Source organism: Hylobates moloch, unplaced genomic scaffold, assembly GCF_009828535.3.
Source record: "Hylobates moloch isolate HMO894 unplaced genomic scaffold, HMol_V3 SCAFFOLD_6, whole genome shotgun sequence".
Lineage (NCBI taxonomy): Eukaryota > Metazoa > Chordata > Mammalia > Primates > Hylobatidae > Hylobates > Hylobates moloch.
In genome coordinates this window covers 44,306,652-44,331,184 of record NW_026652281.1, presented here as the reverse complement: position 1 = coordinate 44,331,184, position 24,533 = coordinate 44,306,652, and the positions used below count along the sequence as shown (strand labels likewise).

At 33.9% G+C, this 24,533-nt stretch overlaps 1 long non-coding RNA gene across 1 annotated transcript in view; it reads right to left on the bottom strand.

The window, feature by feature from the left end:
• Positions 1-15,189: 15,189 nt before the first annotated feature.
• LOC131383721 (uncharacterized) overlaps positions 15,190-24,533 on the bottom strand; it is a 112,181-nt gene continuing 102,837 nt past the window's right edge. The window contains exon 7 of the long non-coding RNA XR_009213958.1: positions 15,190-15,240. This is a non-coding gene — a long non-coding RNA (uncharacterized LOC131383721). The remainder of the gene's footprint in view (positions 15,241-24,533) is intronic.

The following is a 24,533-nucleotide window of genomic DNA, read 5'->3' as shown; positions in this document are numbered from 1 at the left end:
GCAGAGTCTTGCTCTGTCATTCAGGCTGAAGTATAGTAGCCCAATCTTGGCTCACCGCAACCTCCACCTCCTGGGTTCAAGCAATTTTCCTGCTTCAGCCTCCCAAGTAACTGGGACTACAGGCGTGTACCATCACACCCAGCTAATTATTGTATTTTTAGTAGAGACAGCATTTCGCCATGTTGGCCAGGCTGGTCTCAAACTTCTGGCCTCAAGTGATCCTCCCACCTTGACCTCCCAAAGTGCTAGGATTACAGATGTGAGCCACCGTGCCCAGCCAAAAAGCTCTTTGTTTAATGCAGTTCCATTTATCTATTTTTGCTTTTTTTCCCCATGTTTTTATGGTCATGTCCGAAAAATAATTGCCCAGACCAATGTTAAGAAGATAGATACACACACACACAGACACACACAATGAAATACTATTCAGCCTTTAAAAAGAAGAAATTCTTGTCATGTGCCTCAACGTCAATGAACCCCGAGGACATTACACAAAGTGAAATACACCAGCCACAGAAAGAGAAATACCATGTAATCTCACTTACATGTGGGATCTAAAGTAATCTAACTCATAGATGCAAAGAGCTGAATGGTAGTTGCCAGGGTTTGGGGGAACGAGAAAATGGGGTGGAAAGTGTTCAAAGTTATATTTAGACAGCATGAATAAGTTATAGAGATCTATTATACATCATGGTGATTACAGTTAATAGTAAAGTTATAATTTTGAAAACGGCTAAGTAGATTCTACATGTTCTCACTACCAGAAAATAGCTATCTGAAGGGATCCATGTGATAATTTACTTGATCTAATCATTTCACAGCATGAAACTGTATCAAAACACATTATATATCATAAACATATACAATTTTTGTTTATCAAATGTACCTTACTAAAGCTGAGGAAAAACAATTAAAAGGGAACACTGAATAAATTTGATGTATTCTACACATATACTTAAGAATACTGGAGAAAAGTAGCAGTTTAAAATTTCAGCTCTTCCTAAAATATTTTAAATGTACTGATTTATCTATCTAGATATATATTTATGTATACATATGAATAATATACAAATAAAAATACATTTGTACTGATATGTCATAATATTGAATATATAATACTAAAAATGCACTGATTTATGTATATATATGTATATATATATATATACTTCTTCCTTATGTAAAAACTGCCTCTCAAAAAAAGAGAATAATGTATCTACAAATGATAATACATACAGTGTTTCAGCATGTGCATTCTTCGTCTACATAGATATGAGTTCAATAGCTGGCTCCACCACTGAATTTTGTAATTTTAGGAAATATACCTAATCTTGTTAATCCTCAATTGCTTTAACTGTAAATGGGGATTACAATAACACTTACTCCCAGGGTTGTTGTGAGGATGTAATTAGGTAGCAGACATGAATCGCTTTACTTGATTGAATGATACATAGTAGGAAGTTAGTAAATATTAGCAACTGCTAGGCTAGCTGTTGAAGTGTAATATTTAAGAAATCACAACTTTAAATGTTAACTTGCTGTAGGAAAGAATCCTTGGTCAGTTGTTTATAAATATTTCTCTTGGGAGCCGACTATGAATCAGCAATATGCTGGGTGCTTAGGACACTAATTAAATTAAGGAAAATTCTCAACAAAGAGTTTGGAATGGGACACAAGAAAAGAATGATACACACATACTCACACACAAGACAGCAATGGAGAGCTTCGCTAGGTATGTAGCAACAACAAAGAGGAGCACTTTAAGTGCCCGGGCTTCCTCACTCTTTCTAGAGGAAGCAATGACAAGCTACGTCACAAAGGATATGGAGACATGGAGACATTAACCAGGGTGTCTGACTTGGAAGAATGTTCAAAACCGAGGGGCTATTAGCATGAGCAAATGCAGAGAGGTAAGAAATAACTCAGTGGGTGGTCTATAGCTAAAAGCATGAGATGAAGAGCACAACTGATAAGATCTGGAGAGTCAGGCAAAGATCAGTCACTGAGGATCTTGAATGTCCTGTTAAGATGCTCTGACTTTATTTTCTGGATGATAGGTAGCAGGTAAGCAGCAGAGAGATGTAGTCAAACTCTGCATTTTAAATAAATAATTCTAGCAACAATGGAATGCATGCATTTACAAGAGTCTCTGAGACCAATTTTGGTTGGTTCCTTAATCCTCAAAGCAGAATATGATTTGGGTTAAGAACCTGAGTCAACCAAATGGGTTAAATTATTACACCAGGCCCATTTTTTTTAAAAAGAGCAGATAGGAATGTCCTTTTCTCTCACAGCACATACACTGTGACTACTTCTTTTACTTATCAGATTTCTACTTCACCCAAACCATGTTAGTAATTAACTGATTTGATAATGCCACTGCAAGAAAATGAAGCCTTTAGAAAAAAATCTCAGACTGTTGAAGTGGATTGATATTGCTGTACTCAAAGCTGAGTCAATTCTAGAAAATATTACTCATGACCATATTACATATGCACACAAATATACACAGATGAATGGGCATGAAATTTATAAAAAATCAAAGTCCCTACTAGAGAAGAAAGAGGCTAAGGATTCTGTGCCATAAGAAATAAGAAAAGAATTAGGATAAAGTGAATTGATAATGGAAGAGATCTTTAAGGTTGCACTCATACTATAAATGAGACTCATTCATCAATCTGACTCATTCATTCATATTTTGATATGTGACCAGGAAGTTTTGTTGGGTGTAATATCAAATTTTTATCAATGCTAAATATTTATTTTTTGCAACCATTTAGTATACATAAGTATCGATGATGTTCTTCAGATATAACAATGAACAGAATGATTTGAAATAAGAGACATGGCTTTAATGATCTCAGGGTTAATGATCTCTGAATTATGTGAGAATTTTACTCCTGGGCATAACAGATTAAGAAGTCAGGACATAAAATATGTATATAATATCAGATATATAATCCTGAAATAGTGACAAAGTGAATTGTGTGATATTATTGAATATTTTATCCTATAATTTTAAAGATATAATACTACAGGCATCAACAATATAATGGTATCATTGTATAAAGATTAGATCATGCCAAACTCACTAATTTTTTTGAGTGCCATTTGATATACAATATTGAAAACTGTAACACAGCATCAATATTGAAAACTATAATATACACACACACATTCTTTGAGAACATCTGCTGTAAATGTTAAAAAAATACTGACTAAAGTGTGACACAACTAGTGAGTTGAGAGTACATAAGATGATAGTTTCATAGAGTAATAGGAAAGAAATGGAAAAAAGTAATGTCTGCCTTCAGGTGTGAAGACAATTTAGTAATAAGAATTTTGAGCGTTTAAAGAAGCAGTTAGTGGTTTTGGGAAAATATAAATGATTAAGGCACTTGGTAAAAATAGGTTGCATATCAGTGGAGGTATTACAGAGTCTCCTGGAATTGTTGAACCCAGAAATACACCATACTCTCTTTCTCCCTGTATATAGCATCCCTTGACATCAGTGGGGGGTTGGTACCCTGTGGATACCAAATCCAATGATGCTCAAGTCTCTTATTTAAAATGGTACAGTATTTTCATATAGGTTCCACATACCTCTAATGCAATGTAAATGTGTAAATGCTAGGAAAATAGTTGTTATACTGTATTGTTATTTAATTTTATAGTTTGTATTGCATTGTATTTTTATTTTTTATATTTTGAATATTTTTGATTTTTGATGGGTTGAATCTGTGGATGTGAAACTGTGGATACAGATGTATTTTATATATATACATACACACACACACACATATATACACATACTCTATATGTACATGTATGTACATATATAGTCATTCACCACACAATGCTTTGGCTAAGGACAAACAACATGTTTTATGGGATGATCCCATAAAATTATATTACCATCTAGATGATCCTGACCCTGTGTAGGCCTAAACTAATGTGTGTGTTTGTGTCTTAGTTTTTAACACAAAAGTATAAACAATAAAAAAATTTAAAAATAGAGAGAAATTTATAGAATAAAGGTATGAAGAAATAAGCAATTTCTGTACAGCTGTACAATGTGTTTGTATTTGAAGCTATTACATCAAGTCAAAAAGTTAAAAAATTTTAAAGTTATAATGTAAAAAAGTTATAGTAAGCTAAAGTTAATTATTACTGAAGGAAGAAAAATGTTTTTAAAGAAATTTAGTGTTGTCTATTTGTGAGGTGTTAAAGTCTACAGGAGTGTACTCTAATGGCCTAGGTCTCCACGTTCATTCACCACTCAGTGACTCACTGAGGGAAACACTCAGTCCTGCAAGCTCCACAGATGCTAAGTGCCCTATAGAGATGTGCCATTAAAAAAATAGTTTCTGCCTATTCTTACTGTACATTTTCTATGTTTAGATAAGTTTAGATACACAAATGCATACCTTTATGTTTCAATTATCTCCAGTATTTAGTACAGTAACATGTTGCACAGGTTCCTAGCCTAGGAACAATAGGTTATACCATACAGCCTAGGTGTCTAGTACATAATACCATCTAGGTTTGTGTAAATATACTCTATGATGTTCACACAATAAGAATATTGCCTAAGAAGGCATTTCTCAGAATGTATCTCCATTTTTAAGACAGACATCACAGTACACAAATGACAGTTGCATTTTTTTATATAGCAGGTATTTTTAATGAGTACATCTGATAAACAACAACAAAATTAATAAAAGTGTTTTTAACTGAGGACTTCCTAATAGAACGAAGAGAAACAAAGGTATATTAAAACTACCAGATAATTTCTTCTGAAAAAAGAACATTAATGTTATTTATACAGCAGTAAACATACCTTTAAGTTTAGGAAAATCATATTAAAAAGCAGAGAAGTATTTATTAATAAATAAAGTTATTAAATAGAATACCCCTGTTGACATAGGATAATGTCATTATGTTGACGAGTAACTTTTGCAAAAGCAACATTGTTTTATCTTTTTGGAAATTTGAAGACGATTGAGTTAAATAGATGATTTGAAGTAAAATATCAATGGTTGATAAGAGATCTACCCTGCCTCTTATTTAATTGTGTATGGGTTTTTTGTGTTATTTTCTTTTGTTTTTAATTGATATTTTAGTTGATACTAATTTCCATTTAAATGCAATAATGTTTATATAATATTGGCCATAATATGCATCAAACATAACCAAAGAAAGAAAGAAGAGGGAGACAGGAGAGAGTAAAATAAAATAAAATATAGAAATGATATTTTTTCAGTAAATAACATTTAATTGTAATGCACATGTTTTCATGTAAGTACTGTATCACAGAAAAAAATACTGTAAGCTTAAATACAATCTCAAGATTGTCAAGAGAACTGATTAATTTTGCTCTCATTCCCATTTTCTCAACAATCTTTGTCTTCAGAGTGGATAAATGCAGTGTCACTCTGGGTTCGCTTGGCAATCTTAAAATTGTCACAAGAATGGATTGGGTGCCGTTTCCTCTTCTTGTTACAATCTTTGTCATGAGCTCTCACAGACCTTTTAATGCCTGATATGCTCTCATTCTCATTACATATTCTCATTCCCATAACAAAGATTATAATGAAAGAAGAAAATGTCATAAAATTAATCCATTCTCATAACAGTCTGTAACGAGGGCAGAAAATTGAGCAAAATTAATCCGTTCTCATAACAATCTGAAGATTGTAATGAGAACAGAAAATGGCATGAAATTTATCCTTCTTGTGACAATCTTTAAATTGTAACAGGGCAGGAATGTGATACAAGATTAATAAGCCCCTGGGACAAAGGCTCTAACTAGAATTGAAAAATCATACAAAATTAGTTTGGGTGTGTGTGTATGAGTGTGTGTGTGTGTGTGTGTGTGTGTGTGTGGTTGACAAAGACAGGAAAAGATCTGACATTATAATGTCTGGTTCCATTGGGATATCATATTAAAATTAGTAACTATTTTAAATTGCCTTTGCCTTAAAATATTAAAGCCTGACGCCTTTCCAAAGATGGTGATTTAAAACAAATATGGATGTTCACTCTTCAAGTAGACCCTGAGGTTAAACTATTTTAGTAAGTAGGATAGTAAAGAAAATGGCATTTGTTATTGCATTCGTGGATCAACCATTTATTACTCAATAACTTTATTTTTAAAAATATGACTTAAAATGAATAACAGCATATTTAGCCTAATATAGAGCAATAGTTGTCTGATCATGAATTTCAACATATTTGTTTACACATCTTACCCATGTATTTCTGTGTACATATACTACACTCTACCATATTATGGCCTATTTTCACCAGCAAACATTAGTGGTCAAATACTTAAGCTTTGGTTTACATTAACTTTTTAAACCTAGTTTACCTAATGTATAATTTCTTCACTTTTGTCACTCAATTAATTGAATTTGTGATTGCCTTTCACAGTGTTTTAGTTTTAAATATTCTTATTTTCTAAAAGAAACTAAGGTCAGATAACACTTGCATAGGCCTACAAATCTGTTCAAGCAGAACATGAACAGCTTTTTATTTGCCTGTATGATTTGAGTATAAACAATTTAATGATTTAATGTGCTACTTGTTCTCACTTATTAGGGCACACATATTTGTGCATGGAATCTATTTTAAAAATATTTATTTAACACTCACATGAAAACATGTATTATAAACAGATTTATGAATGTATGCACACTTTATAGCAATTATAACCTTTTTTCCAGCAGTACAAGGCTTAAGCAATTATTTCAATTTCTTAACAACCCATCATTTTAAAGATATACATTAGGAACTAATAATGAATGGCAATAATATTAAATATTTCAAAGACTTCTATTTGTGGACTATCAAAATGAAAAGCCTCATTTATATTGTTGTTTCCCCTTTTTTTAAGACTCTGCACCTCCGATGACATTTCAGAAAATTACCAGTCTATCAGTGAAATTGCAATAAATTATTGAGATGTGAACCTATTTTATGATATTATCCTGATATTTTAAAAGGAAATATCTATTTGAAAAACCTCACTGTTATATGTAATTATTTTACTGGTTGAGAATGAATTATTGAACATCAATTTTCTTAAACATAAAAGATAGTATTTTGAAAAATTGGAGGTATAGTTTAGCATGTTTAAATAATAGGCTGCTTTTTAGTTGCAGCTATTAGGTTTTTCCTATCTGAAGACTAGGTTTGAATGATTTGCTAAGCTATCTCTTCCATTGTTTTGTTTTGAAAGAAGAATATACAATTGTAACTGCAATTAAGTTCTTTTTTGATAAAAATAAAATTAGAGACTCATCGAAATAAGCAAATCTGGACAGGATCATGGCTTCATATTCTGAGAAACATGCAAGGCCTGGGCTTAAATTGCCACCCATTTTTCAACATCCGGAGGGAAGATAAATACAGTGATTCACAGTACTTGTGAAAACCTTCAGAAAGTAAACCTTTTGCTTCATGGAAAAATGAAAAATTTGGGAGGTTGCACTTTTCATCGTCAACAAAAGCTATTTTTGCAGACCAAAGAAGAAATGAAAAACTTTTCATTTATTTAGCTGTTCCTGGAAAGGTTGTAAAAGGTCCTATCATGAAAGACGTAAAGGAAGAGCTGTTCATAGAAAGCTTTGAAAGAACAAACATCATAAGCACAGATTCCTATGGTAGATGGAATATTGTAGGACGGTACAGGGGCAAAAGCACCAGGATATGATCCCAGAAGAGGAGACTCTTCTCTGTACTTTTTCCATTGTTCCCACCTTTTATATACTTAGCTATAGGTATGGTCCAATTTGATGTGGTAGTCTGCGTGAAAATCCACGTTTTCAGAAAAAAAATAAATAGTAGAAATTCTCTTAAAAATCATTTTACTGTATAGTATACTATGGGCCAGATTTATAAAGTTCATTTTTATAATTCCAGTGAAATATATGTCACCCTCAAGATAGGCTCTTCCAAATTGTACTGGTATGGTACTCCAGTCTTTTTATCTGAATGTATTGATAGATACTACCAAATAAACTTCTTTGTAGAAAGTAAAAATGGCCATTTCTGACATTTGCACAATTTACATGCTAAACCTTTTTTAGTACATGAAGATTTTCAACATTTCACATCACAATTATAAAAAAAAACCACATGGAAAACGTTTTGTGTCTTTTACCAGTCGTGTGTAAACTCTTTCCAGGGGTAGAAACGCCAAGGGATTGTGCTAGTCAGAGCAGCAGGTGAAGAAAGTCTTGGGGAGGAAAAAAGGGATTTAACAATATAGGACAGAGAGGCCAGTGGGGCACTGCTCAAGGACAGAATGGCCAGAGAGTAGAATCTCTGGATAGCAACAGAGTTAAAAAGTGATTTGGGACTTCATTAAAAAAAAATTGTATTGTGTATAGAATAAAAAAAAAATTATCTGTTATTTGAAAAATGCCGAATAATGTATATATTGTCCTTTATTTCACTTGCATAAATGGAATTTTGTTTTGGGAGCTTGAAAAACAGGGTAAATGATATGATGATATTGAGTTATACATCTAGAAAATGGAGAAAATAATATTCAAAACAAGAAAGAAGTATAAAAAGTATCATTTTAATGCAACTGATAACTACATTCAACCATTTTCCCCTATCACATTTATGTTTCTCACTCGTAAAAGGAAATTTTCCTTAATAACTATTATTTTTTTAAACTCTGTGGATAGTTTGAAAACTTGTGAATATTCTGTTCTCCAGCGATGTTTCTCCCACTGGTTTTAGCATTTATTGGTGAAGATTTCCAGAGGGGAAAGTGCAATTTCTAAAGAACTTACTACTTATTCATTTATTATTTTAAAATTTATTTTGGATGGGTACATTTTTCTGCAGATTATTAATGCCTGAAATGTTCAAGGATCATAAAAATGGTCGCTGTTGCTAAGAGAGAATAAACAATGAGAAAAACAGTGGTAGAGGAAATTAGAAAGATAACATAGTTTGGGGAGATAAGGTAGGGTCTTGTAAACTCTTCCAAGAGATTTGTCTTTTATTTTGAATGACAAGAGGAACCACTGTAGAGTTTTGAGTAAAGCAATAACAAAATTTGACTTCTTTATCAATAAAACCACCGTGGATGTTGAGCTGAGGTTAGATTTAAAGGGAACTAGGGTATAAATCAAAGATCAGATAGAAGGGAATTATAAAGATAGCCTTACAGGAGATAATGGTGGCTTATGCTAGGATGGTAGCTGTGGAGGCAGTGAGAAACTGTCAGATGCTGCATATAGTTGGAATGAAGAGTCATCATGGTTTCTTGACAGATTGGATATGGGTTTTGAAAAAAATATAATTAAAGTTTTTGCACAGAAGTTTTATTTTTCCATCTTTCTATGTTTCTTGTCTGCTATCCTCTGCATTCTGGCGTTAGCCCTCAGGCTTGCCCTCTCATAGTTGCAGAATGATTGCTGCTATTTCCAGCATCACCTGATCACACAAGAATATTCAAAACTAGAAGAAAGAACCTTCATTTATTGTGTGCCTGCATTTGTAAGGTTATATCATTTGTAGTTTATACCATACAGCCTAGGTGTCTAGTTTACGATACCATCTAGGTTTGTGTAAATATACTCTATGATGTTCACACAATAAGAATATTGCCTAAGAAGGCTTTTCTCAGAATGTGTTTCCATTTTTAAAACAGACATCACAGTACTCAAATGACGTTGCAATTTTTTCGAATAGCAGGTATTTTTAATGGTACATCTGATAAACAACAACAAAATTAATAAAAGTCTTTTTAACTGAGGAGGTAAAAGTCTCAGAATCTCCTCCATAAGATTATCCACATTCATTTCTCGCTTAACAGAATTCCAAAGTCCATCATTGTCAAAATGAATGTAGTTACCTTGTTGTGATTACCCCTTAGAAAGGAGGGTTCTGTTAGTAAATAAAAGATGAGGAAATTATTCAGGCAGCCAACAGTTCCTGTAACAAACAGGAAACTCTTAACTTCAATTAAAGAATATTAACTTTCTTTTATTCTGTCCTAACAACTTATGGTGGCCTAAAATACACCACACATAGGTAGTTTGTTTCCATTGGTCCAGTTATTCCTGTTTGAAAGCTCAGTGGATCAGAGATAAGGTTGAAAGCAGTTGAGCAGTGACACTCTTTAATTATGGCACTCCAACTTCTCCTGGTACTCAATATTCTTCCTAATAGAGAGAATCTATTTCAATTTCTACTTAAATCAAACTAAACTTGCAGCTTATTCTCTAATGGTTGGTATTCTTCCCTAACATTCCTATGACTGCATTCTCGCTTACAAAGGAGCTGAAGTATCAGATATCATGAATAGATGAAACCTTTGTATACATACCCCAATTTTCTTAGTTTGCACCATAATAATAAGTTAATCTATAAATCCAAATTTTCCAACTTTTCAGAACACTCTCTTAAGTAAGACAGACAAATGTTTAGTTGTGGTTGGTAATTTAGAAGAGAAGACATTTGGAAAGTAAAATAGCTATTAATTAACATAGGGATATCAATGGTAATAATTGTAGCAGTAACACAGATTTTTTATGTGCCACACACTTTTGAAATAATACATATATACACTAAATTAACCCTCATACTAACCCTATTTGATATGACACAGCAAATCTAGGAAAACTGGCCATGGTCTCAAGAGAGTAGATAGATATATTATGAAAATGGAAACTATTACACTTGGAATGTAGCTGTGTTTCTTTATTAAGAGTTACCCATCCAAACTTTGTCTCTCTGAAAGTGCAGATCTGATGCAAGAGAACAAATAGATTGTTTACTAGGTAGTCTTGGGAACATTCTCCCCAATTTCACAAGGACCCCTTGCCCTTAAGTTTGCCCTACTTTATTCTATATTTTCTAAGCAGAAGGAACACTTATTCCACCTCAGGAAGACCCTGCCATGTAGGTCCGTCTCTTCCCACCATTGCTAATGGAAAGGGTCATTATCTCCAGCCCTAGATAGTCCTTGTTTGCCATGGATGTTACCTCTACTGTGAAAGCTGTGGTCCCTGGGCCACCCAGTCTTTGTGTTCTAGTCTAAAACTGTGAATTTGTCCACCTGTCTCTCATTTTACTTTTTTTTAAATAATTATTTTTATTTCAATTGTTTTAGGGTACAGGTGGTTTTTGGTTACATGAATGAGTTTTTTAGTGGTGATTTCTGAGATTTTGGTGCACTGGTCACCAGAGCATTGTACACTGTACACAATATGTAGTCTTTTATCCCTCATGCCCCCACAACCTTCCCCCACCAAGTCCACAATGTCCATTTATATCATTCTTATGCTTTGGATCCTCATAGCTTAGCTCCCACTTATAAATGAGAACATATAATATTTGGTTTTTTCATTCCTGAGTTACTTCACTTAGAATAATGGCCTCCAGGTCCATTCATGTTGCTGCAAAAGACTTTATTTCTTCCCTTCTTACGGCTGTGTAGTATTCCATGTGGTATAAATTCCACATTTAATTCCATGTAGTATTAAATGTGGTATAGGTACCACATTTTCTTTGTACATTTGTTGATTGATGGGCACTTAGATTGGTTCCATATCTTTGCAATTGTGATTTATGCTGCTATAAACATGTATGTGCATGTGTCTTCTTCATATAATGACTTCTTTTCCTATGGGATTGCTGGATTGAACAGTAGTTTACTTTTAGTTCTTTAAGGAAGCCTCATAATGTTTTCCACAGAAGTTGTACTAATTCACATTCTCACCAGCCATGTAAAAGTGTTCCCTTTTCACCACATCCATGCCAACAGCTATTGTTTTTGAACTTTTTCATTATGGCCATTCTGCCAGGAGTAAGGAGGTGTCACATTGTGGTTTTAATTTCCATTTTCCGATTATTAGTGATGTTGAGCATTTTTTCATATGTTTGTTGGCTGTTTGTACGTCTTCTTTTGAGAATTGTCTATTCATCTCCTTTGTCCACTTTTTGATAGGAGTTTTTTTTGCTAATTTCTTTGAGTTCCTTGTAGATTACTAGTCCTTTATCAGATGCATAATTTGTCAATATTTTATCCGACTCTGTGGGTTGTCTGTTTACTCTGCTGCTTATGTCTTTTGCTGTGCAGGAGCTTTTTAGTGTATTTAGGTCCCATTTATTTTGTTTTTGTTATATTTGCTTTTGGGGTCTTAGTCATGATATCTTTGCCTAAGGCAATGTCTAGAAGAATTTTTCTGATGCTCTCTTCTAGAATTTTTATGATTTCAGGACATAGGCCTGATAGATAGTCTTTGATCTATCTTGAGTTGATTTTCTTTATAAGATGAGAGATGGAGATCCAGTTTCATTCTTCTACATGTGGCTTGCCAGTTTTCCCAGCACCATTTATTGAATAAGGTGCCCTTTCCTCAATTTATATTTTTGTATGCTTTGTTGAAGGTCAGCTGGCTGTAAGTATTTGGCTTTATTTCTGGGTTCTCTATTCCGTTCCATTGGTCTAAGTGCCTATTTTTATACCATTACCATGCTGATTGGTGACTATAGCTTTGTAGTGTAATTTGAAGTTGGATTTGTTCCAACTCCAGATTTGTTTTTGTTGCTCAGTCTCACTTTGGGTATACAATCTCTTTTTTGGTTCCACGTGAATTTTAGGAGTGTTTTTTCTAGTTCTGTGAAGAATGATTATGGTATTTTGATGGGAATTGCATTGAATCTGTAGATTGCTTTGGGCAATATGGTCATTTTCACAGTATAGATTCTACCCATTTATGAGCATGAGATGTGTTTCCATTCATTTGTTTTATATATGATTTCTTTCAGCAGTGTTTTGTAGTTTTCCTTGTAGAGATCTTTTACCTCCTTGATTAAGTATATTCCTAAGTATTTCATTTTATTTTATTTTATCTTATTTTTTGCAACTGTTGCAAAAATGATTGAGTTCTTTATTTGATTCTCAACTAGGTTGTTGTTGTTGTATAGCAGTGCTACTGATTTGTGTACTTTGATTTTGTATCCTGAAACTTTACTAAATTTGTTTATCAGATCTAGGAGCTTTGTGGATGAGTCTTTAGGGTTTTCTAGATATACAATCATATCATCAACAGACAGTTTGTCTTTGACTTCCTCTTTTCCAGTTTGGATGCCCTTTATTTCTTTCTCTTGTCTGATTGCTCTGGCCAGGACTTCCAGGAGTATGTTTAATAGAAGTGGTGAAAGTGGGTATCCTTGTCTTGTTTCTGTTCTTGGGGCAAATGCTTTCAGCTTTTCCCCATTAAGTATGATGTTGGATGTGGTTTTGTATTATATTGGTTTTATTACTTTAAGGTAAGTTCCTTCTACGTCTATTTTATTGAAGGTTTTTATCATAAATGGATGCTGGATTTTATCAAATGCTTCTTCTGTGTCTATTGAGATGGTCATATGATTTTTGTTTTTGTTAATGTATTACATTTATTGAATTGTGTATGTTAAATCATCGCTGCATCCCTTGTATGAAACCAGCTTGATTATGGTGGATTATCTTTTTGATATGCTGTTGGATTCCGTTAGGTAGTATTTTGTTGAGGATTTGTCTGTAATTGTCTTCATGTATAACAGGAACTGTTTTTCAAGGACCTAATCTACTGAGGCCTGGGCTCTAGAAAAGAAAACTGTTTTCTGAGTCTTATGTTATTTTGTCATTTCTTTATGTTCTTCCACATCACTTTGCTATCATTTTAGGTTTCTTTACAATAGTGGCAGAGGTTCCATTTGAGCTCCTTTAGCTTGTACTGTTTTGTCCTCAAATTTTTATTTATTTATTTATTTTTTATTTTATTATTATCTTTTTTTTTTTTGAGACGGAGTCTCACCCTGTCGCCCAGGCTGCAGTGCAGTGGCGCAGTGTCTGCTCACTGCAAGCTCCGCCTCCCAGGTTCACACCATTCTCCTGCCTCAGCCTCCTGAGTAGCAGGGACTACAGGTGCCCGCCACCACATCCGGCTAATTTTTTGTATTTTTAGTAGAGACAGGGTTTCACTGTGTTAGCCAGGATGGCCTAGATCTCCTGATCTCGTGATCCGCCTGCCTCGGCCTCCCAAAGTGCTGGGATTACAGGCCTGAGCCACTGCACCCAGCCTCAAATTTTTATTTTTAACCTTTTCTATTTATCAATCACTTTTACTGATTTATATTTAGGTTTTATACTCTGTGACTATTTCAAACAGGAATATAGAGTTTTTACTATTTAGGTGTTAAGTCCCTACATGTTGAAAAATAGTTTTATGTCCCTTCCCATATAAAAACCAACACAATATGTTCAGCCAGTAAAATGATTACTGTTTATTCCTTAGTAACACTAAAATCATAAAGTTTCTCAACCCTTTGTCTGCAGTAGTGTAGGTAATTTCAGCAGGATTTCACTGATGATGTGCAACATTACACTGATAGTTCATTTTAATAAAGATATGGGTGACACATTGAGTCCAGCAATATGAATGAAGAGAAAGTGGTGTGTTTAGACACAGCAGAAAAATACCACTTTACACACAAACATTTACTTAGCCTTTATTTCAGACATTTTAACAATTGTATCTTGTCACTTCTGACAGCTATTTCTTATAAGCAAAGCTTGTCTTGAAAACTAATCCTGAGTCCTAATAGCTCTGAGACTTTGTATAATACATTATAAGAGATAAGAAAATAAGCATGGAGACTAAAACTGAAGTTAGAAAGGAGGAAGTCTCAGTAGGATGAAGCTGGGTTACACTTAAGAAAAACAACAACAAAAATATCAAGAGGGATCACTTTTATTTGAGTCTCCAGGTGTTTTTAGGTTTTGCTGTAAAGCAGAAGGTGTAACAAAGAGCTCTTGTTTTCTCTATCTCCTTTTTTTTCTTACTGGTAGAATATAAATTCATTCTGGTGGTTTATCATTGTATGGTTCTTGGACTGAACAACATTTTTCACATATTTATGTACTATTGGTCAACAAATTTCTTTTTTTCCTATAAATTATCTTGAACATTATGATAAAATCTATTTCCAGAACTTTATTTTAAAGAGCTATTAATTGATCATATTAACAGAATAAATATGCAGGTTCATATATAAAGGAGATGTTAAAACAATAATATAATTTGTTAATTTATTAACTCCATAAAAATCTTTGAGATAATAAAAGGAATTATTTTTTTCTGTCCATTTATAGCATCGGCAGTCAGTAAATTATTTTTGCTCTCTTTTTCTAGGTAGACAATGAAAGTCCTGTTCATTTCAGAGTTAGCTCTGCCAATGAAATAGAATACAAAAGAGAAAGAAGCAATTAATTTACTGTTTAAACTTACACCTAGAAATTATGATTATTGTGCTATTTTTCTAAGCAATCTATGTTCTGTTTTAAGTGAGGGGTTAGACATTCCATATAAGCTATAAAATAGTTAAAATATTTAGGCGAGCATAAATTACTTGAAGTTGTAGTTTGTTGTTTTTCTCTCTTGATTTCTACAACTTGGGAATTGTACAAAGATGAGGATATGAAACCATGATATTCTCAATTTATTCATACAATCTCATATATGTTCTGATGCATAAACAAAAGTTTCCAAAGGCTTGTATTCCCAACACTACCTTAATTATTGTTTCGTTATGGGTAGTTTAAGGCGCCTCTTCCTCCAAAAATAGTCTTTGTATAACTCGATAGCTTTGATGGGTTATCACCTCATTTCTACACAATTCATTTTTATCGCAAAGCTGCCACTCTGCTTTAGTATTTAACACAAAAGTGAAAGGCAGTAAATAGAATTTGGTGAACATGTAGAGGTAATCATTATTGTATTTCATATGCAAACACAGACATTTTAGTGAACATCATGTAAGTTACATTTTAAGAACAGTCTTAAAGTGCAGATGTTACTAAAACACTACTAAAACACATTAGGGTTAAAGGATCACATGTGAATCTAACAATGAATTCTTTAAATTATTATGGTTAATATTGATGGAGCAGGATCTTGGAGAGATGCATTTAAAAATCTACAGTATACCATACTTCTACTTTCTACTTCAATATTTCTTTACATTGAAAACTATGCATCATTTTTAAAGAAAATAAACCTTTGTTAAAGTTATGCTTTAATGTTTAACGTCTGTACTCATGAACTGAAAATCAATAAAATGATAAGATACATTATATTTCTGATTGCTTAAGTCATTGCTTAGCTTAATAATCTGAACCATTTAATTGGTACTGATTATAAGCAAAGGAAAATCAGAATAATAAAATTTTAAAAAGTACATTCATTATTCTACTTCCACTATAGAATCAATAAAATGCACACTTACAACTATCTCACTTGAACAAACCTGACAAAAACAAGCAATAGGGAAAGGATTTCCTATGCAATAAATGATGCTGGGATAACTGGCTAGCCATATGAAGAAGATTGAAACTGGACCCTTTCCTTATTCCATATACAAAATTAATTCAAGGTGGATTCTTTTTTTTTTTTTCTTTTTCTTTCATTTTTTTTTTTTTTGAGACAGGCTCTCACTCTGTTGCCCAGGCTGGAGTGAAGTGCCTTGGCTCACAGCAACCTCTGCCTCCTGGGTTTAAGTGATTCTCATGCCTCAGCCTCCCAAGTAGCTGGGATCACAGGTGTGAGGCATGGTGTCTCGCTAATTTTTGTTAATTTTTTTTCTGTATAGATAGAGTTTCATCCTGTTGGCCAGGCTGTTCTCGAACTCTTAAGCTCAGGTGATCCACCCACCTCAGCCTCCAAAGTGCTGGGATTACAGGCATAAACCACCACACCCGGTCTTATTTTTATCAATTTCAAATATATTATAAAATTATTTCTATTTCCATCCATTACTTTATCTTTTACTGCATTTTCTTTAATATATTAACCAATAACCATTTAATATGTTAAGTTTTCTATTCCAAAATCTTTGCCTGCTAAATCCAATACATAGATCACTGGATCTGCTGCTATTAACCAACACACATAACTAGCAGTTTTTTATTCAATTTATGTATAATATAATTTGGAATTGTTATTTTTTCTAAATAATATTAAATTTTCTTCTGTCATACTTTTAAAATTCTTCATAGATTAACTTGATTCTAAAAAAAGCTTTGTTTAATATTTGTCAGAACAGTCCTGTTTCAGGTTTTTCTTTATGTCAGAGTTGAAAATATTATTCCTTGAGTGTGCTTTTTATTCATTATTTATATTCTTTTTGGAGTTTCAACAAGCTGTCCAGAATGATCACTAAGGTCACTCCATTCTCCTGGGCTTGAATTCCAAACTCCCCCATCTCTCAGCTTTACATTGTCTCTGAAATATTTCTACATTTTCCTGGTGTGCTCTGCAAGTGGCTGTACTCTAAGCATATGTAGATATTTGGAACATTTTCTCCAAAGCCTATCTTCTCCAGGATTCTATCCCCTCAAATGCCACCTACATAAACAATGTTCAATGTCTCCTCTGCCCATTGAGGACACATGAAATCTCCTCGCTCTTCTTGGTCTGTCTTTCCCCATACTATGATTTGGACAGTTCTTTCAGGACTAAAACCGGTGTGAAAGTTTGTTTCATCTTCTATATTTATCTTCATTCAATAATCAAACTTAATTTGATTATTGTCTAATGTCAAAACAGAGTTCCTTTATATATTTTAGACAGTTTTTTTTATAAACAGTTTATGATGATAATGATGATTAGTTGGTTCTGTTTACAGTGGGAGAATAAACCTGATACCAGCTTGTTGATCATGACTGGAACTACAAGTTTTATTGTTGAAAGTTAAGAAGTATATTTTTTCTTCATTCATGTGGAAATGAAAGATTAGCATATTGTACCAGATCACAATCAGACATGAAAAGCTCTTTTCTGTGTACTGAAGGTATCTTTTGGGTCAGCTGCTTTATTTCCTGTCCAGCAGCAATAGGATCAGTTCATCTTTTCACAGAGCTAGACATGGTCCTGACAGTTTAAACTTTAATTCTCCCTTAGGCAATGTAAGAACTGCCAAAAGATTTTCACTGGCTCTCCATCTCCATGATCTCTTGGAAGCAAAATACATCAGATACATTTGAATCAGCCTCTAATGACCCACCATAATCCCCTCTTCATGCCTTATTAGAATAATCTGCTTTATTCATTCATTTGCTGCTTTAGGTGTGTTTCCCATTTTAGCTTTACATAATTATGATGCAAAATGCTGCAAGTGTGAACACACGAACTGTGTATTTTAGACTAGATGATAGAATAAATCAAACATTCTGTTCAGTTTCTATATTTTACAACATTGGAACACGGTCAGTTATCCTACAAAGATACAGGAACCGACAATGGGGATTGTCCCTGTCATTTTGAATATACAAGCACCCTATTTTATAGCGTCTGTTCATCTCACATGGAGCTGTGCTTTCGTTTGTTTGTTTTTAGTTTTTATACCTGATAAGTAAGTGTCTACTGTGAAAATTCTAAGGGACTTGGGGCATGAAATCTCTGATTCTTGTGAATCTTAAATTAGAGGCTTGAGAATCTATGAACGGCATAGAAGTCATAGAAATTAGAACTGAAACACTTAATACTTAAAAGAAACAATGCCAATAATAGATAAAATAAACATAGAGTGTTGTTTTCCAATTCCACTTCTTTAGTGTTCCATGAAATAATTTTGTAAACTTATGTTTAGGTTAGCAAGCCAACACTGCAGCTGTTACTTTTAGACATGAAAGGCCAACACTGCAGCTGTTACTTTTAGACATGAAAGAATTGTCTTCTGGTTCATTCAGTTATTAGCAATTACATAACTCAGTTTAAAAAATGCATTTATTTTTCTTCTCTATGCTTGAAATTTTCAGGCATTAATGAAATTTTATACTTGATTTGCAAGAGGGAAGTATGCATAATGTAATAATACTTATTCTAAAATTAAGTACTTTTCCAAAGAATAATTATAAATGTTAAAAAGAAACAATAGCATATGTACAATACTTTAATGACATAAATAACGAAGTACTCCTAGAGACATCTACATTATTTTAAGCCTCTTTGCCATGTCTGGAAATAATGCAAATTCAATAAAGAATCACTAAAATACTACAATACAGAAATCTTACCCTAAATCATAAATTTTGGTGACTATGACTGAATTCTCTGAGTGCTGGTTTATAAGGCGAATACTACTTAAAGGTATACCAGTTTTTATGAAGTAAACTCCAATTCAGGAAATCTTATTTTTATAGGGAGTAGGCAGACCTAAGACAAACAGATATTGTTCCAAGTTTCATATGAATATTTTACAAAAAATAGCTAATTTCCCTATTACATGTACAAACTCAGTAGTTATTTTTGGGACCTAGAACCGCCTGGCTATTCAAAAAGTGTTATTTTGTTTTATTTTCCAGGCACACACACACACACACACAAAACACAGAAAACAACACTGTACAGATGAGAACATGTCAAGAGAGAATAAGAGATTTTACATTGAGTGTACAAAAGGTGTGAGGTGGTACCGAACCCATTTATTCTGATTTAAGTTTTAATGCTCTTCTGATCACACTGCAGTAGTGAATCCCTATGAAGACAGTTGATTAAATCATCTGAGAAAGAGGTTACTCATTGTTCAACTAATATCTATTAAGTGATTACTATGACACAGACACTACCAGATGTCAGATTACAACAGTTAGTGAAACAAACAAATATCTCTGCCTTTCTGAAGCTTATATCCACAGTGGAAAGGAAAGAATGCACAGAAAGAGGTGAGGGTATGAGCTGTGTATAGATTGGTGAGACCATGAAGTGAAAATATGCCTGGCGTGTGTGAGAAAAATCAAAGATGCCAAAGTGATTGTGAGTAATGAGAAAAGAAAGAGAGCAATAAAGATGGACGTAGTAAAAATTCTTGCATAGCTTTGTAGACCATCAATAGGATTTTGGCTTTAACATGAGTAAGATAGTCATTAAAGTTTTATGATCAGAGTATTATGATCTGACATACTTTATTAGGTGAATTTTGGTCACCTTCTTAAAACTAGTACAAAATATGTAAGTTCAGAAGCAGAAAACTATAACTAAAAAGTTATTGAAATAAAAGACAAAAGTGATATGGCCCAGACCGATAGCTGTGGAAGTAGCAGGGAGTTATCAGATTCCCTATTATATGGGTAGAAATAATATTTGCCAAAAAGTTGTATACCAAGTTTGAGAGAAAGAAGTTAGGGATGACTCCAAGTTCTTTTTTCCTGAACTTCTATAAGGATAGATTTGCCATGTGACTGAGATAAAGACAACTGTAGAAAGAGCATATGTTTTAGAGGAAGACCACAAGCTTATGACTTTTAAAGTTTGTGATGCCTAGCAGACATCCAAGTGTACGTCATAACTAAAGAGATGAATTCAAGGGTCTAGAGCCCAGGAAAAGATTCAGATGGGAATAATACATCTGGGAGTGCTCAGCATATAAATATATTTACGTCTGTGAGATTGGATGAGGTTACTAAGGGAGTAAACAGAAAAAAAAAAGGAGAGATCCAAAGATAGATGTTGAGGATGTGAGGAAGAACCTCAAAGGTTGTTTGAGAAGTATCCAGAAACATAAGAGTAAAGCCAGATACCATTTCTTATTCTGGATATCAAGTGAAGAAAGTGCTTTGAGGAAAAGTACATGGCCAATGCTATCAAATACTTCAGATAGTAGGCAGAATTTAACATTATATTTATCAGTGTTGAAAGTCAGTGGTGACCTTGGCCAGACAGTTTTCACAGAGTAGAGTAAAATACAGTATAAAAAGTCTGGTGGTCCCTACTTCAAGAAAGTGTAGAAAAGAAAGAATTTTTGGTAGCAAGTTTAATAAACTTTTTCAAAGAGTGTAACTTTAAATAGATGGACAGAATATAGACATGGGTAGGGTGTAGAAGTAGTTATGTTCTGGGAGCTTGTGGAATTTTCTTCTGGTTTTATCTATTTTCTCGGAATTGTTCAGCAAGGCTGTAAAGTGACTTTGAGGATGAAGGGAAGGTATTGGAGAGTTGAACTGAAAAGAGAAAAGAAGAATGTGGTATTGTGAATGGATTATAAAAATGGTAGTATATGACTCTGGGTTACTAGGATCTTTGGTTTGGATCAGGGATTTCAACTGAAACCAGTCAGCATCATTAAGGTAAGATGTAGTTCACCTTCTACAAGCAATGGTTCAAATCTCAGTTTCATTCTCGAAGTCATTTCTATGCCAGTTTGAGTCTTTCTCATGCGTGTGTCAGGTGTTAGTCTGAGATTTGTGGGAGCGGTTCAAACAAGAATTCAGAACTCTTAGCATTAGCTACCTTGTTTTGGGTCTTTCCTGGACATGTATGATTAATGCCTGATGGTTAATACACAAAATAGAGGATGCTCTTGGAAGTCATTTACCCTCTGGGACTATGTACATTCTATGGCCCATAAACTTCTCATTACTCGTATGTCTAGACAAACGGGGTCTCTGTCAAAGTTTTATCTCCATAGCCTCTGTTTCCATGATATTCTCTGATTAGAATCACACTCACGGCAAAGCCATAAGTGGAAAAAATAAATAAAGTAGAAAACACCCCCTGTTCTTCACTTCTCCAATATTTCACTCTCCTCCATAGGTTGCTTGTTGTTGTTTACTTTCCAGGGACCTAAATTCATAATTTTATTTTTGATTGCATTTTATCCAAAGTTTTACTTTTAATCAGAAGATGCTGGGGCTTTAGTTGGCTTATACTGCCAGACTGAACCCAGAGTCTCTGACCTTCAACTTTTGAATAGAAGTAATATAAAACTTTATAAACTTTTTCTTAGCCAGGTTTTTATTATGTAAATTGGCTTGAGGAAAAAAAAATTACACAGCAAAAAAGAGAATTAGAGCAGAGATATAGAAAGATAACCAGATGGGGCCAGATATGGTGGCTCATGCCTATAATCCCAGCACTTTGGGAGGCTGAGGCAGGTGGATCACCTGAAGTCAGGAGTTGGAGAACAGATGGCCAACATGGCAAAACCCCATCTCTACTAAAAATACAAAAATTAGCCAGGCTTGGTGGCACGTGCCTGTAGTACCAGCTACTTGGGAGGCTGAGGCAGGAAAATCGCTTGAACCCGGGAGGCAGAGGTTGCAGTGAGCCGAGATCGCACCACTGCATTCTAGCCTAGGCCTAGGTGATAGACTGAGACTCAGTCTCAAAAAAAAAGAGAAAAAAAAAGAAAAATAACCAGATGGATAGAGAGGATTTTAACTTATTTGATTTCTTATAAACTTAATTAATCCATTTATTTATTTCTGAGGGTCAGCCATATTCCTGCCTTTGGGTTTCATGAATATTTTTTATGTCCTTATAAAATATTGCCTCCTTTGTACTTAATTGTGCTTGTGGTGTATTCTCTTATTTATAACCTGAACATCCCATGGTTGAATATAAAGGCTTTACATATTATTCATTCTTAAACCGAGGTGATTTCCACCCCTATCCAAATAGAAGAGACTATGAGATGAATCAAGTATAAATAAAATACTCAGGGACACATATTTGGGCCATGGCTCTGGAAGTTTGAGGCTTGAGAAGATAAGAAAAAAAAACTTGGAAGATTTATTTTTATTGAATGGATTCTCATTTGTATCTCCTTCAAGTCATCTTCCTGTGTTAACAGCACTGAGTCATTTAAATATAAATTTAGCATGTTGTGATTCAGTTCCTAAACCATGCAGGTAGAATTGCTGTGGGCCATACACTCACATTGAACACAAGGTGAACATTTTTCTTTCTTGAAGTGCTTTCCCCGCTCCCCCCAAAATGCCCAATGCTCAGAATGCTCAGAGAGAATCTTTCCTGATGTTTCTCTGGATTTTCCGTAAGATGGAAACATTTCAAAGGGTATCATGAAGGAAGCTTGAGCCTACCTCTTCAGCATTTGCAGACCTAAAACATAACTTTTGGACTCCGGTAGACATTAGACTCAGACTTTAGAGCCTAGTCTCAGTTTGAAAACTTTGCTGGCCCAAAGGGCAGCTTCCTCTGAGAATTCTACTTTCACTTTCTTTTTTAGTTTTTGCCATCTGTGGTTTTCTCTTTTTATAGCCTAACTTTGAATTTCTTTTTCTTTTATTTTTTCCCCAATTTATCCTGCTTTTTTTCATGTTAATAGAGTGAACTTGTCAAAATTGATTAAATTCATATATTTTCCTAAAATTTTCTAAGAAAAATCCATGTGTTTAGTTCCGTAGTAAATACAATTGTCTTAAAAATAAACATGTTGTTTTCTTTTTTGTACTGGAAAACTTAGGCATTAATAGTTCCTCTGGTTTGCCAATCTTGTTTTGTGGATTAGTTAAGTCCATGAGAACTCTAGCACAATGAGGTCATGACATTAAATCTTGAAAATTTTTGCTACATTGCCATGATGCTATAAAAAGTGTTGGGGCTTTTGGTCTTTATTTTTTGGACCTTGAAAACAAATTAGAATTTAATTGCCTCCATGTCACTTTTGCAAGAATATTCAAGTGTTTTTTGAGTCATGATAATATTGATCAATTTTGAACACTTTAGAATAGGAGAAAATTAACAATTATGTGTCTTTTGCAGTGGGACCCAACATCTGATACTCTCACGATTTAGACAATGATGGGCTGTTGTCTAACTCTCATTCATTAACCCTGCTCCTTTCTGGGACACACAGTAGTAGACTGAGGTTCTTCAAATATTTGAAGTCCATATCTCAATTTCCCTCCCCTTTGACTTACAGGAATGCCAATGGAAACTTTCTCAGGATTACTAAGCTGGTCAATTTGACTTTTCATTGGCATATAGCCATTAAAAACCTAACTACAGCTTAATGTAAAGAAACTTCAAACATAAATGTAGGTAATCAGTTCCTGTACAACAGAGCTCGGCTGCTGTGGGTGACATTTGCCTGCTGGAAGAGTGTAACCTCTGCTTATTAATAATGACTCTTCTCAAGTTAGCTGCTCTGAGCAGACTGCACTTTCTAGAGAAAAGTTGCAAATTTGGGAAAAGCAAAGGCAAAAATCATATCTATTGGGGATAAAGCAAAGGCCTAATATGGGCAGAATATTTGTAAAACTGAGTAAAGAGCCAAGGATAAGGCTGAGTATTGACAGAGTGCTCAGTTAGTGCATAGTAGATAGTCTTATTACTACTGAGACAAATAATTATGTATTACTTGGTTCATGCTTAATATTTATAAATTGATTTCATATATAGCGATTGATTTGGTACATGCAACAAATGGTGGATATCCTTCTATTCATTTTACCAGGAGGAAGCTAAAGTTCAGAATTCAATGCATTCCTGTTTCTTTCTTCTTTGCTACATGGCCTTCAGGGCAGAAAATGCTCTGGAGAACTGAATCAGTTTCCTGATTGACGAAGTTGCTATATGACTTACCCTGTCTAACCAAGCAGTGATAGCATCAGGAAGCAGAATATTGAAAGCCCCCATTTCAAAAACGAATACAAGAGAGAAAGAAGAGGGGTAGAGAGAGAGACAGAGAGAGAAAATTAGCTTTCCTCTCGTGGATAATATTTT